The sequence below is a fragment of the Lepidochelys olivacea genome (assembly GCF_965140295.1).
Source record: "Lepidochelys olivacea isolate rLepOli2 genome assembly, chromosome: 3".
Classification (NCBI taxonomy): domain Eukaryota; kingdom Metazoa; phylum Chordata; order Testudines; family Cheloniidae; genus Lepidochelys; species Lepidochelys olivacea.
The window spans coordinates 197,124,761-197,139,901 of record NC_140413.1 but is presented as its reverse complement, the minus strand read 5'-3'; the positions used below and the strand labels follow the sequence as shown (position 1 = coordinate 197,139,901).

At 44.5% G+C, this 15,141-nt stretch overlaps 1 protein-coding gene across 10 annotated transcripts in view; it reads left to right on the top strand.

Moving 5' to 3' along the window:
- EHBP1 (EH domain binding protein 1) overlaps nt 1-15,141 on the top strand; it is a 410,447-nt gene that overhangs the window by 263,029 nt on the left and 132,277 nt on the right. The gene's annotated exons all lie outside the window — the stretch shown is intronic.

Sequence of the window (15,141 nt, the reverse complement as noted above, 5' to 3'; positions counted from 1 at the left end):
GTGGACGGTAAGGGAAATCAGGCCCACCTTCTACGCTGGGTTCCAGCTCAGAGCCCTGTAGCAAGCAGTTACGGTCTGCAGATACACCAGCCTTCCTGCTCTTGGCTCTAGACTACTTCTTACTATGCTTCTCCAAGCTTTTTATTCTCCAGCCTTCTCTCTTTGGCCTACTAGATAAACCCTTTCCTATCCCTGCCCCTCCCTTCTCCCTTACCTCAGGGAAAGAGATTACAGGTTGGCACGTTGCCAGCCTCCTGACTTTATAGAAGCCCCACTTGTTCCCTCACAGGTGAGCTTCCTTCTAATTAGTGCCCTCCACACCACGTAATCTCCCCTATTTGCAGCTTAATTAGCTGATTGGGCCCATCTGGTGTAATTCAAATTTTTCAGGGCCAGTGCAGGGAGCACACCCCATCACAGTGCCTAATTATGGATTTAGAAGCCTAAAATTAGCCTAAAGCCTATTTTTGAAAATCTTGGCAAAAGTGATTTTCCCCAGGCCACAAAGGAAATCTGGGCAGAGCTGAGAAACTAATCCAGATCTCTCCAGTCCCAATCATTTGCTTTAATGATCAGACCATCGTTGCTTGCACTGCTTTTTTGCACATGCGTTAATATACTTGCACCATTCCAAGCAATGGTGAGGAAATGGGAGAGGAAAGTGATCAGGAACAGCCAGCATGGATTCACCAAGGGAAGGTCATGCCTGACTAATCTAATCGCCTTTTATGATGAGATTACTCGTTCTGTGGATGAAGGGAAAGCAGTGGATGTATTGTTTCTAGACTTTAGCAAAGCTTTTGACACGGTCTCCCACAGCATTCTTGTCAGCAAGTTAAGGAAGTATGGGCTGGATGAATGCACTATAAGGTGGGTAGAAAGCTGGCTAGATTGTCGGGCTCAACGGGTAGTGATCAATGGCTCCATGTCTAGTTGGCAGCCGGTGTCAAGTGGAGTGCCCCAGGGGTCGGTCCTGGGGCTGGTTTTGTTCAATATCTTCATAAATGATCTGGAGGATGGTGTGGATTGCACTCTCAGCAAATTTGCAGATGATACTAAACTGGGAGGAGTGGTAGATACGCTGGAGGGGAGGGATAGGATACAGAAGGACCTAGACAAATTGGAGGATTGGGCCAAAAGAAATCTGATAAGGTTCAATAAGGATAAGTGCAGGGTCCTGCACTTAGGACGGAAGAACCCAATGCACAGCTACAGACTAGGGACCGAATGGCTAGGCAGCAGTTCTGCAGAAAAGGACCTAGGGGTGACAGTGGACGAGAAGCTGGATATGAGTCAGCAGTGTGCCCTTGTTGCCAAGAAGGCCAATGGCATTTTGGGATGTATAAGTAGGGGCATAGCGAGCAGATCGAGGGATGTGATCGTTCCCCTCTATTCGACATTGGTGAGGCCTCATCTGGAGTACTGTGTCCAGTTTTGGGCCCCACACTTCAAGAAGGATGTGGATAAATTGGAGAGAGTCCAGCGAAGGGCAACAAAAATGATTAGGGGACTGGAACACATGAGTTATGAGGAGAGGCTGAGGGAGCTGGGATTGTTTAGCCTGCAGAAGAGAAGATGAGGGGGGATTTGATAGCTGCTTTCAACTACCTGAAAGGGGGTTCCAAAGAGGATGGCTCTAGACTGTTCTCAATGGTAGCAGATGACAGAACGAGGAGTAATGGTCTCAAGTTGCAGTGGGGGAGGTTTAGATTGGATATTAGGAAAAACTTTTTCACTAAGAGGGTGGTGAAACACTGGAATGCGTTACCTAGGGAGGTGGTAGAATCTCCTTCCTTAGAGGTTTTTAAGGTCAGGCTTGACAAAGCCCTGGCTGGGATGATTTAACTGGGAATTGGTCCTGCTTCGAGCAGGGGGTTGGACTAGATGACCTTCTGGGGTCCCTTCCAACCCTGATATTCTATGATTCTATGTTTTGGGGCTCTTAAAACACGTCTGTTTCCCTTGTTGAAGAAAGAGTGATGTCAGAGTATCAAGTATGGCATAATTTGTTCTTCTTACATTATGTTACATGTTCTTATCTACTATATGCATGTGAGTCCTGTTAACTATTAAACCAAGATAGACCCAATTGCACCTTGGCAACACCAGAAGCTCCACCTCAGTCACCCTGAGCTGCTATCACAAATATCTCCCTTCATTGTCGGTGTCCTTCCAGATCTCCAACTCTCCTCCCGACTTCCACAAAATCATCTTCTCCTGGCTGCCTTAATGAGGAGCCAGACAAGCAGCAGCATGTCCACTCTTAACAGGTCCATCACATTGCACTCTGCAATAGAGCTGATAGTGATGCCTTAAGGCTATGTCTACATTACGAGTGAGTGTTGTGATCCCCAGCTCATGAAGACATACTCATGGTATCTCTTGTCTGAGCGAACACACTAAAAAGTGTGACTGCTGTAGCCCAGACAGTGGCAGCAGGGGCTAGCGGCCTTGAGTACAAACCCACTTCAACCCTCATGGGTACATACGTAGGGTGGCTACTCCATGCCACTGTTGTCTGTGATACGCAGCTGTGCTACTATTTATAGTGTGCTAGTTCAGATGGGAGTATGAATACGTTCGTGCGAGATGGGAATCAGACCCCAGCTTGAAGCATAGACATGCCCTTACCTGACACTTCGTAGTATGAAGACCCTATTTTCAGTTGCTTATAATTTTGCAAACCTTTAACCATTTTGACTGAAATTTTCTGTGCTGGGTGTCTGTCTCAGGATGGATTTTTTTTTTAATTGCTTCAGCAAAAATAATTCAGTCATTTCTGAAAACAAGATGGGGGAAATGCATTGTTTTGCCCATTTTTTTATTTATTTATTTTTTTAAATCTTACAACCTGTTCTTTGAACAGCTGTAGCTTCACCAGGGTTTGGGACAAGAAGTTGAAATTTGGCAGGTTCTTAGCCTTTATATCAAGAATGTACCCTGTGCTGTTTTTGTTAAAAATTGCCCAGAGCTGGCCAAGCTAGAAGCTTATTATTTGGTATCTAAATTGTCCAAAGATTTTGTCTGTCCTGGGCATGTTCCAGCCCAAAGTTGCAAGAGCTAAGCAGAACTTTCCCTGTGATTGCTGCTCTTGACTGCTGTGGGGCACTGAGCACCAGAACTGAGATCTGGGAGACCCTCGCGTGCCTTCAGTGATCTCCCTACTGGCATCTAAACTAGAGGAGGAATCAGTCTGAGTGGAGTGCAGAGAAGACAATAGCTGGACTGGGGGTGGGGTGTTTGTGTGTGAGTAGATGGGCGGGGGTGGTGATAGAGGTCATAGATTGGGATAACTAGTCTGAGGAGGAGAGGCTGGGGGTGGGGAGATTGGGATTGGGAGCCAGTCGGGGAGAGGAACTGAGACTGGATGAGGAGCTATGGGTGAAGGGAAACAGGAAGTGGATGGGCAATAAGTTTGGGACAGTGTGCCCGTGGGGGAGATTGGGAGCAGGGGGGACCCTGAGATTGGATGAGGAGCCCAAAGGAGGTGACTGGGACTGGCTAGTGAAGGAGCCTGAGGCAAGTAGCTTGAGAGGGAGACTGGGATGAAGAGCCTGGGGAAGGAGACTGGGCTTGGGGGACAGGATTCAGGAAAGATTGGGGCTCAGACAAGGAGCCAGCAGCGAGAGACTGGGACTGCAATGAGGAGCTTGGGTTGATAGAGACTAGGACTGGCTGGGACAAGGAGCCAGGGAGAGAGTGTGGTAAAGACAGGATGGGGACAGGGATAAGCTGTGGGGGACAAAGGCAGAGGTGTCAGGCCCGGGAATAGAGAGGAAGAAGTGTCTGACCACTGGAGTGCAGACTCCTCCGGAGCCTGAAATGGATCCCAAGATTCCTGAGCTTCAGAACTCCTCAGTTGTCAGCAAATAATATTGAAAACCCTCTTGCAAAATCTCTCTCTCCATTAGCTCAAGTGCCAGATATCTGTGTTGTGGATTTAAAGGCTCCAGCTGAGCTGATGACCCCATGTGGATGTCTGTGTGATTCTGCATGATGGAATGTCTCTTTTTGCAGTTTGTTTTTTTAAAAACCTAGGAAATTACACACACAAATCAACATTAAATTTTGGTGTTTAAAGTTTAAAAGGGATCGGGGGGAGGGGGAGAGTTATTTAATTTAAAGAGTGTCATGATGCTTACACCCAATGGGGCCAAACTAAAGTTGTATGGCAACCTTAATCCAGGCATTTCCTTAACTTTTTAGTGCTTGACTTTGCAACCTTAATGTTTTTTTAACACAGTTTGTTGTGTGTAATATGGAAATTTCACATCGTGCACTGTTCTAAAACTAATGTGTAGATACACTGAAATGTAAGGAAGCAGCCTTAACTCACGATAATTTTGTTGGTGTAATTTTTAGGATCTGAGTAGCAGCGGAACAACTACAGTGTGAAACCATAACATCAGGAGCAGGGTATTTTGGCGGGGGATTTGGGGTTTTTTTGGGGGGGGGGTCCTTGAATCATTGATATGATGTTCAGAACGTACTTAGTTTGAAGTATTTTTCAGTATGAATACGTTTTACGTTATTGCAACCTGTACTCTGTACTATTTATACGTCTAATGGTTACAATTCTGAAAGTGTCCTTTTAGCATGGTCTCTCTCCTTGCTTGCACTTTTACATTTGAAGTTGATCTTTAACTATAGAGCAAAACCCCTTCTTTGACGAGCACTACTGAGTAATCACAAAAACTACTGCAACTTAAACAACAAAATGAAAAAATTAGTTACCTCACATGGTAGGAAATATAAAGTAATGCTGAAACAGGAGAAGAACTGTTGGCACAAGTAACTCGTTTGTTAATAATAGTGATAATGTTAAGCAATTCCATAAAGCCTTCCACGGAAGGGTGTCTGAGCACTTTACAAACACTAATTTAGCGCTTTACGAGCACTAACTCGTAATCCTTACGAGAGGAAAAATATTATCATTCCCATTTTACAGATGAGTAACTGAGATATGGAGAGATTAAATGAGTATATTGTTAAGTAATTTGTACAAGACTGCTGTGCACAGAGCGTCCGTGACTGAACTAGGAATTGAATCCAGCTGCTTTACATGAATTCTCTGTTCTCTAACACAGTGATCGTCAGCATTCTTTGGTCTGTGACTCACTAAATGGACAAATAAAGTCCTGCAACCCGCCACATCCTAGAGTCCTTTTCATCCACTGTATCTTGTGGGATTTGGGGCACAAGATGGTCATTTATTAGCCATTTTGTGGTTGGGACTGCTGCTGCTGAATGGGAGGCTTGTGAGGCTAGGGCTGTTGAGTTAGATAGGCTGGTGCTGACAGGGGAGGAAAGTGCTGGTGGGATTTCTTCTCTCTCACCTTTCCTTCCTTTGTCCACCTGTGCAGCCGTCAGCTCACTAAACATGTGCTTCCCCTACCGGTGCTGAACACTGTATGGACAGAGGAAATCGGATTTAGGAGATGCTCTGGGGTTAGGTGATGAGTGGAAGGGGGAAGAAGAGAGACAAGAGGCAGAGTTGCAGTAGCAGCAGGAGGGGATTGAGCTATTCCTGCTGTCCGCTGCCTAGTTTCCCAGTAGGCCCTAGGGACCCCAGTATTTTGCCACACCCTCAGCTGGTGGGGGTATTACTCATCAGATGCTGCTTCCTCTCAGCCCACCTCTAGCTTGTGTCCTATCAAATGAATAGCATTGCTCTAACAGAAAATTGCTATGTATGTAAATCAGTTTGACTGGAGAGTGAGCTAGTTACTTGTTAACAAGTTGTGACAGGGTCAGGCCAGATGGCTACAGGAGAGTGTTAGAAGGCAGATATATTAGTCCCAGATTACGCAGGTCCATTTTCCCTGGTTAAGGTAACAGGGCAGTTCCAGAACAAGAAGGAATTTGCTGGAACAAATTCAGGCAAGCAGGCTAATTAGGACACCTGGAGCTAATTAAGAAGCTGCTAGAATCAATTAGGGCAGACTGGCTAATCAGGGCACCTGAGTTTAAAAAGGACCTCACTTCAGTTTGTGGAGTGTATGTGAGGAGCTGGGAGCAAGAGGCACTAGGAGTTGAGAGTGAGAAGGCTTACTGCTGGAGGACTGAGGAGTACAAGCATTATCAGACACCAGGAGGAAGATCTTGTGGTGTGAATAAAGAAGGTGTTGGGAGGAGGCCGTGGGGAAGTAGCCCAGGGAGTTGTAGCTGTCACGCAGCTGTTCCAGGAGGCACTCTAGACAGCTGCAGTCCACAGGGCCCTTGGCTGGAACCCAGAGTAGGGGGTGGGCCCTGGTTCCCCCCAAACCTCCCAACTCCTGGTCAGACACAGGAGGAGTTGACCTGGACTGTGGGTTCCACCAGAGGGGAAGGTCTCTGGGCTATTCCCCGATCTACATGGTGAATCAGCAGAGACTGTGGGGATTGTTCTCCTTCCTTTTTCCCATGCTGGCCAATGATGAGGTTAGCTGAGTGAACGGCAGGTTTGAGCCACTAGCAAAAGTGGCCAAACTGAGGGCTGCCGTGAATCTCTGAAGCAAGCAAATCTGCCAATAAGCACAGGACCCACCAAGGCAGAGGAGGAACTTTGTCTCAAAGTTTAGAAATTCAAGTACCATGATGTCAATCCAAGTGAGAAGGAAGGCGAATAGCAAGGAGGGGAAAGCAGGGATAATGTAAACAATGTATTCGTTCACAAAAAACTGAATAAGGCTTAAAGGACGCTGTAGGAATGGAATTGTCCAGAAATAAATTGAGAGATACAGGTATGACACACAGAGAAAAGGCAGCAAAATGTAATTGCTGCTGAGAGTGTCGATGATTTGGGATTATGTTGGCATTGGAAGAGGTGGTATTGATAGCAGTAATGAGAGAGTTACCGTAAGCAAAGTGATGTCATGCACTGAGTTGGCAGAAAGTCATAGTAGGTTAACAGATGAGAAGAATGAGAGTTTCTAAGGGAAAATCAAAAAGACTGGGAAAGTTTTGCTGTTACTTCAAAAACAGAAGAATACGATCGCAAATCCAGTCACTCTCAATCTATATCCAGTCATTCTCCCTCTCTGGAAAGTTCAGTTAATATGTTGAAAAATAATGAAGTTGTGTTACGGTGCTGAAGCACAACAGTAAGGCTGTAAAGGAGCTACAACTGTCAACAAATGTTATTTCAAAATAAATGAAAGATAATTTTGTGGAGGAGTCTAAATGATTACATTGTTTAGGGGAAACTGTGACATGGTTAAGGGCTTGTCTTCACTACCAGGGACATCGACGCTGCTGCAATCGATGCAGCTGGTGTCAATTTAGCAGGTCTAGTGAAGACCCGCTAAATCGACAGCAGAGCTCTCTCCGGTCGACCCTGGTACTCCAACTCCCTGAGAAGATTAAGTTAAACTGACCGGAGAGCGTCTTCCATCAACGCAGCACAGTGAAGCCTGTGGGGTAAGTCAACCTAAGCTACATTGACTCCAACTATGTTATTCACATAGCTGGAGTAACGTAACTTAGGTCGACTTACCTCGGTAGAGAAGACAACCCCTAAGTGTTAAAAAAGTGGAAAAGTTAGATATTCTGTCTTATAAGGTAGAAAGTACAGCTGAAGTTAACTTCTCCATTTTCATAGAAAATAATTGCAGAAATTAATTGATAATCTTAAAACTGCTTATGAAGCATAAATATAGCTTTAGACCTTCCTGAGGATTTTAAAGAAGAATCATAGAATTGTAGGACTGGATGGGATCTCGAGAGATCTTCTAGTCCAGTCCCCTGCATTCAAGGCAGGACTAAGTAGACCATCCCTTACAGGTGTTTGTCTAACCTGCTCTTAAAAATCTCCGATGATGGAGATTCCACAACCTCCCTAGGCAATTTATTCCAATGCTTAACTACCATGACAGTTAGGAAGTTTTTCCTAATGTCCAGCCTAAACCACCCTTGTTGCAGGTTAAGCCCATTGCTTCTTGTCCTAGTCTCAAAGGTTAAGGAGAACAATTTTTCTCCTCCTTGTAACAACCTTTTATGTACTTGAAAACTGTTATCATGTCCCCCCTTCAGTCTTCTCTTCCTCAAACTAAACAATCCCAATTTTTTCAATCTTCCCTTGTAGGTCATGTTTATTAAACCCTTAATCATTTTTGTTGCTCTTCTCTTGACTCTCTCCAGTTTGTCCACATCCTTCCTGAAATGTGGCACTCAGAACTGGACACAATACTCCAGTTGAGGCCTAATCAATGGAGAGGAGAGAGGAAGAATTACTTCCTATGTCTTGCTTACAACACTCCTGCTAATACATCCGAGAATGATGTTTGCACTTTTTTTTTTTTTTTTTTTTTGCAACAGTGTTGTACTGTTGACTCATATTTAGCTTGGAATCCACTAGGACCCCCAAATCCCTTTCCGCAGTACTCCTTCATAGGTAGTCACTTTCCATTTTGTATGTGTGCAACTGATTGCTCCTTCCTAAGTGGAGCACTTTGCACTTGTCCTTATTGAATTTCATCCTATTTACTTCAGACCATTTCTCCAAAATTCAAAGTGATCTGGATAACCTGATCCTATCCTCCCAAGAATTGCAACCCCTCCCAACTTCATATCATCTGCAAACTTTATAAATGTACTCTATATGCCATTATTTAAATCACTGTTGAAATACAGAGCAGAAGAAGGAAAAGGAGTACTTGTTGCACCTTAGAGACTAACAAATTTATTTGAGCATAAGCTTTCGTGAGCTACAGCTCACTTCATTCCACTGAATGCATCCAATGAGGAGAGCTGTAGCTCACGAAAGCTTATGCTCAAATAAATTTGTTAGTTTCTAATGTGCCATAAGTCCTCCTTTTCTTTTTGCGAATACAGACTAACATGGCTGCTACTTTGAAACAGAGCAGAAGAAGAAGACAGAAGAAAATTCAATAGACACTGCTGCAAATTTTTGAAGGAGCAATTGTAACTGGTTTTTCTTCCATGTGTTAGGAAAGCTGATCAGATTCCTTGGTCACATAAAACTACAAATGACATCATGCCAAATATATAGAGATCTAAAAAGCTTAAGGTTATTGGGTGGCAATTGCCCCTAAAAGGTTTCTTTGATATATGAGAGGTACATATTCAGGATACAGTTTCCAAAGACTTTCAACTGTGTTACCCATCAAAATGACATGGAGGTTTTGAAAGCAACCCTGAAGCACAGTTTTCAGCATGGAGCATCTAAGAATGAGATTTCCCTAAGCCTGCTTAAATCCAAAAGTTAAAACTTCTACGGTGTGGTCTGGTCCAAAAGTGCCTAAGTCCAATTTTCAACTGTAATTATCCTTGTAGTGTGGGCAGCTGAGTTAGTAGAAATACTTTCCCATGCATTCAATTCTGAATTGACCAATCATAGAGTCATAGATTCATAGATATTTAGGTCAGAAGGGACCATTATGATCATCTAGTCTGACCTCCTGCACAATGCAGGCCACAGAATTTCACCCACCACTCCTAAAAAAGACCTCACACCTATATCTGTGCTATTGAAGTCCTCAAATTGTAGTTTGAAGACCTCAAGGAGCAGAGAATCCTCCAGCAAGTGACCCGTGCCCCATGCTACAGAGGAAGGCGAAAAACCTCCAGGGCCTTCCAATCTGCCCTGGAGGAAAATTCCTTCCCGACCCCAAATATGGCGATCAGCTAAACCCTGAGCATATGGGCAAGATTCATCAGCCAGATACTACAGAAAATTCTTTCCCGGGTAACTTGGATCTTACCCCATCTAAAAACCCATCAAAGGCCATTGGGCCTATTTACCATGAATATTTAATTACCAAAACCATGTTATCCCATCATACCATCTCCTCCATAAACTTATCGAGTTTAATCTTAAAGCAAGATGATCTTTTGCCCCCACTACTTCCCTCGGAAGGCTATTCCAAAACTTCACTCCTCTGATGGTTAGAAACCTTCGTCTAATTTCTAATCTAAATTTCCTAGTGGCCAGTTTATATCCATTTGTTCTTGTGTCCACATTGGTACTGAGTTTAAATAATTCCTCTCCCTCTCTGGTATTTATCCCTCTGATATATTTATAGAGAGCAATCATATCTCCCCTCAACCTTCTTTTAGTTAGGCTAAACAAGCCAAGCTCCCTGAGTCTCCTTTCATAAGACAAGTTTTCCATTCCTCGGATCATCCTAGTAGCCCTTCTCTGTACCTGTTCCAGTTTGAATCCATCATGAAGCTGGGACTTCACCATTGCCCAGGTAGTAGGAGAAGGTGTTTTTACCCTGAAGGGCCATGTGGCTTCACACACTTGGCTTTTGTAACTTATTTGAACGTGTAACAGAGGCATTTAGTGTAGTAATGAAGGAAACTGGAAGAACAACGTGGATTTCAGCACATCAGCAAACTTGGATTTCTATCAATTGAAAATTGGCTCAAGCTAGAAACAACTAAGTGGATTACCAGGGTAGAAGGACTTGATGAGTTTCTCTGTAGACGTGCTTGTGTGTCTAACTCAGCTAATTTTTAACACACTTATGTGGGTTTTGTGATATACTGAAAATGGAGGCATATTTTTAGAAAGGGCCTGGAGTCATGTCCAGGGTTAACTATCTGAACAAACATCCCTAAAAATCAGGCTCCCTGTACTTATTTTCTTCAAAGATACATGTTGTAATAGATCACCATTCTTTAGGTCAGTGCCCCTAACATGAAAGGAGGCAGGAAACTCCAGTAACCAGGTTCTGAATGGCAGCATCAAACCATTCCTAGTACAGAAATTCCTAAACCTCCTGAGATGATGTGAAGAATCTGTCTATGTACCACTTCTGAATTCTGTTTAGTTTTATGCAATTTCAGTATCACTGAATGCCTTAATGAACAGTGAGTCAGCCATGGGCTGACAAGGGTATCACCCACTCTGTCTGGAAGAAGCTACAGAACAATCAGAAGAAGGTGGTAAGGTGAATAACTGTGCTCAGTCAGAACAATGTGTATGTTAAGGAGACTGCCTGAGCTGGGAGAACCAGTTCTACCGAAGTAGCATGAAGGGAAGGGAGGTTTGGAGAGTGGAAAATGCCTAAACAGGAAAACAAAAGGGCAGAGGTGACAGCAAAGGGTATAGCAGAGTTCCTACTATAAATACAGTATACCAGTTATCAGCTGGGGGCTTTTGTAATTTAGAATGAACTCTCACTTCTTTCTAACATGTTCGCTATCCTTGATCATCCAGACAAGTAAAAACCTGCATTCCCAACCTGTGTGTAACTGTCTTTGTCAAGTATTGTACACACACAGATCGGTCCCTGATGTGACCTTCAGCATCCACAGGACATCAAACTGTGGTGGAGTCACGGAGGAAATCTATGGATTCTTCTCATAAGAGCTTGAAAAAGAGGGCTGCAAGTCCCCAGGCTTAACAACTGATCAGGAAGAAGAGATTCCTGGCAGAATCCGTGACCTCGGTACCCACGAAGTTGCAGCACGATATCCTTAAGACATTAGGTTCCTCAGTTACCGGTACTGCCACCAAACCTAAAGACCTGAGGGGCACAGGCTCAATGGCGTTGATACCATGCAACAAAAGAGGAGATAGATACCATACTGCCTCTACTAAAACAGCACTGCCGGAGACAAGGAAGACCGTGGTACCAAGCACTTCCCTCAGGGAGCCCTCTTCTGGATGATCATTGCACTATCATACGGTCACCACAGACTCTGTCACCAACGAGCCAGCTGAGACACATCCCACTGGTACTGATCACCACTGTGGTACCACAGTAATTTCGTTTCTCCAGGGACTGATGGTTTCAGAAACACCAGAATCCCCACTATTCGATACCAGCAACCCGGCACCTTTTACATCTGTCTGCAGAATCCCCTGTGGTTCCAAGACACTTACCACCAGACCTTGTGTCTGCTCCACCTTTATTAAGTGAAGAGACAGACAACAAAGAGGATGACAACTTATCTTTAGCCTTGGGGCACAGCTCAGCAAAACAACATCCCGGAACCACTTAACAGCCAGGTACAGAACCTCCACCACCAACTTGGTTTGGACACTCTTGGGTACCACCACCCATGCCCTTTGCATCACCCCTGTGACCATACACCTGGGCAGCATACAGATACCAGCTCTCTGGGACCTCAGATGTCTCCCAGAGGGAGAGACAAAGACTATCTCCCTCAGCCTCCCTTTCTAGACCCCTTGATTCCCAAGAGGAGACCTTGAGGAGTAGGAGACTAGACTGGACAAGGATATTACTCCGCCAAATGAGTATTTCCTCATCCTTGCCAGACAAGGTTGTGATGCCTCCTCCACCTTCAATGGCAGATGATTTTAAACAATCTCAGGGCCTCACCAAGAGGGTTGCAGATGCTCTTCAGATTTCCCTTGAAGCGGTAAATGAGTCGCATCACAAACTACTGGACATCCTACACATGTCCTCATCATCACGGATTGCACTTCCAATCAACGAGGCACTATTAGACCCAGCCAAGAACATTTGCCAAATGCTGGCCTCAGTAACACCCACAAGTAAAAGGGCAGACAAAAAATACTATGTCCTCTCTAACGATGTGTGTTTTCATTTCTCGCACCCATCTCTGAACTCGCTTGTCGTAGATCAGGGGTTCTCAAACTGGGGGTCGGGACCCCTCAGGGGGTGGCAAGGTTATTACATGGGAGATCGTGGGCTGTCAGCCTCCACCCCAAACCACGCTTTGCCTCCAGCATTTATAATGGTGTTACATATTTTAAAAAGTGTTTTTAATTTATGGGGTGGGAGGGTTGCACTCAGAGGCTTGCTATGTGAAAGGGATCACCAGCTCAAAAGCTTGAGAACCACTGTCTCAGATGCTATAAATGAACGTGGAAGACAGCACCATGCTAAATCAGCTCCCTACAACAAGGATTGGAAAAAACTGGAATTATTCGGCAAAAAATCATATTCCTTCACAACCATACAGTTTACAGTTTGCAAATTACCAGGCCTTGATGGCAAAGTATAACCATATCAACTACAAAAAACTTAATGCATTTATTGATCACCTTCCAAATGATCAAAGAGAGCAATTCCAAGCCATCGTTGCCGAGGGCCAACTGCTAGCAATGACAGCGCCACAGACGTCATTATGTGCCACAGAAACAGTGGCCTGGTCTGTATCAATGGCAGCGGTGATGAAGAGAGCTTGCTGGCTTCACCTTTCTAGTCTACCAATGGAAAAACAAACAACGGTGGAGGACCTTCCATTTGAGGGATCCAAACTCTTTGCAGAGAAGACAGAGGCTTCACTTCATTCACTGAAGGACTCAAACACCACGCTACACTTCTTAGGGATCTATACACTGGCACAGAAAAGAAAATATAGTAAGACATAAATATTACGAAGATCCTGACTGACCCAGTTCCCTCTACCCCAAAGATATTACGAACCCCAACAGAAGAGACATCAGGTGCAGACACAAAGGCAGACAGCCACCCCAAACTTCAACAGTACAGCCATCAATGTCAAAGCATCAGTTTTGATACATTGGTTGAGGCCCCAAGTTACCACTCCCACCATTAGTTGCTGCAGTATTCAAACCATCTACATCCCTTCGGACACTGCCTTCCTATTTTTCAACAAAACTGGAAAAATATAATATCAGACAAGTGGGTACTGGAGATCATTTACAAGGGTTATTCAATCCATTTTACCTACCTCCCTCCCTCCTCGTCCGTCTTCAGAGACCTTTCCCACAAGAGACTGTTACGTCAGGAAATAAACCATCCGCTAAGCCTCAGCACTATAGAACCAGTTCCCGATCAACTCACTGGGAAAGGTTTCTACTCCAAATATTTCCTGACACTGAAAAAGAACAGAGGATAGAGACCCATTCTAGCTCTGAGAGTACTAAACAAATACATAAAAACACAAAGATTCAAGATGGTTACACCAGCAACAATAATTCTATCTCTAAACCAAGGAGACTGGTTCTTGGCCCTCGACCTACAAGATGCCTACTTTCACTTAGCGATTCAACCCATCCTACAGGAGGTTCCTCAGATTCACCTTCGGTCTGGACCATTATCAGTACAGAGTACTTCGATTCGTCCTGTCATCCACACCCAGAGTGTTCACCAAGGTCCTATCTGTGGTAGCAGCCCATCTTCACAAATTAGTAATCGTGATTTACTGTATCTAGACGACTGCCTACTCAGATCATGATCCTTCCAAGATGCTCTGTGGGCCGCAGAAAACACTGTAGAGGTATCCGTGCAGTTGGGGCTACAACTGAACATCCAAAAATCAACTTTGACTCCCGTACAACATCTGAAATTCATAGGAGCTTTCCTCGCACTGCACAGGTTCAATACTCTAACCATCTTAATCGACACTGTTCAATCCAGCCATCAGACAGAAATTGCTTGCAGCTTCTTGGGCACAGGGCGGAAGGTACCTTTGTGATAAGTCACGCAAAGTTCCACATGTGTTGCCTTCAGCCATTGCTTAGAACGGTGTATGCACCAAACAGGGACAAATTGCACAAAGTACTGTTGATGCCCTCGGCAATCAAAATCTCTCTTGAATGGTGGAAAGATCCACAGAATGTCTGCACAGGGCTCCCATTCATACAGCCACTTCCAACATTAATACTGACAACAGCTGCATCTTTAGTGGGTTGGTGAGCTCATGTAGATGATTACACGGTTCAAGGCAGATGGGCCCCCATAGAATCAATACTACATATCAACCCACTGGAGCTCAGAGCAATCAGGAATGCTTGTGCACATTTCCTATATTGATCAAGGGCAAACATATAAAAGTCATGACAGACAACATAGCATGTATGGTCTTCATAAACTGACAGGAAGGAGCGAGATCACCATCCCTTTGAGCAGAGGCAGTAAAATTAGGGAATGGGTGCATTTGGCACAGCATGATTATATCAGCAGCTTACCTATAGGGTGTACAGAATACCACAGCAGACAGCCTCAGTAGAACATTCTCGGAGGAACACAAATGAAAAAATGGACCCTGGACTGCTCCACAACATATTTTGCGTTTGGGAAGTCCCCAAAATACACTTGTTTTCCACATTCAAAAGCAGGAAATGCTCCCTGCTCTGCTCCAGAGCTGGGCTGGGACAGCATTCATTGGGAGATGCCTTCCTCTTTCAGTGGAACATTGGCTGCCTTTATGCCTTCCCTCCATTTCCACTCATAT